This window comes from Sinocyclocheilus rhinocerous, unplaced genomic scaffold (assembly GCF_001515625.1).
Source record: "Sinocyclocheilus rhinocerous isolate Xijiao unplaced genomic scaffold, SAMN03320098_v1.1 scaffold5041, whole genome shotgun sequence".
Lineage (NCBI taxonomy): Eukaryota > Metazoa > Chordata > Actinopteri > Cypriniformes > Cyprinidae > Sinocyclocheilus > Sinocyclocheilus rhinocerous.
Window position 1 is genome coordinate 8,558 of NW_015649599.1, and position 977 is coordinate 9,534.

Here is a 977-nt window from a genome sequence, read left to right on the forward strand (position 1 = left end):
ATTACATGTGTTTTAAAGTTGACCTAACAATTTAATGTTCTCTTACTGCTTTATTTCGTCTTCACGAGTCTCCCCGCCGGTCTGCCAGCGCACTGCGGGAGGAAAATACTGCTTAGCACAGCTTTACTAGGAAAGTGAGCAAGTAACATTAAAATAATTCATACAAGACAATGAAGAAAAGTGTATACATGTGTTTTAACGTACCTCTGTGACTCTCATCTCCCCGCTGGTCTGCCTCTGCCAGCGGCGCTGCGGCCGGAGGAAAACACCGGTTAATACATCTACACTCGGGAAACTGAGATATTCTTACGGAAACTTAAACCTGGCTTTATATCGCGCAAATAACATCAGCATACAACGCATCAAGCGATAAAAGAGTCAAAAATGAAAATTAACCTACCATACTCTAGTGGTTTTTCATCTTCACGAGTCTTTCACAGAGCCGGTGCCGAGGAGGTGTGTGGTTGTTTTTCGCAGTCATTTAGATTTAGGACTACTGTTTTTAAAATGATTTACAGTGATGCTGTTTGCTTGCTAGTACGCTGACCATCCAATGAAAGGACGAGAAAATGCTGACGTTATCGTTAGCCAGGTTAGCCAGCCTGGTGTTGCCAACTCGAAATCTGATTGGTTAAAGCAACGGTTTCATTGCCATTGATTTAATTGATTTAACGCCTGCAATGTTGATTCTGAAGGCCTTAAGGCAGATTTCTTTGACCCTGGCAACACGATTGCTGAAATATGATTGGATAAAAGCTCTAATATAAACATACACTGCTGGAAGCAGTGCAACCAAGAGAAAAGCTATGAACTGAAGAGAATAGACTATTGGAAATAATTTAATACACATTCATGGAAAAATATATTAAAACTAAATCAGTGATTCTGATAGTGTTTAGGCCAGCAGAGAAGGCTTTGCTGGCCCTGACGGCCCACCACTGAGATATATATATATATATATATATGACAAATGACAA

At 40.3% G+C, this 977-nt stretch overlaps 1 long non-coding RNA gene across 1 annotated transcript; it reads right to left on the reverse strand.

Moving 5' to 3' along the window:
- Positions 1 to 480, reverse strand: LOC107710897 (uncharacterized). The gene is made up of 3 exons (XR_001636647.1): positions 401 to 480; positions 205 to 249; positions 1 to 92 (listed from the first exon to the last, which is right to left on the reverse strand). It is a non-coding gene; the product is annotated as an uncharacterized LOC107710897 (long non-coding RNA).
- Positions 481 to 977: the final 497 nt, after the last annotated feature.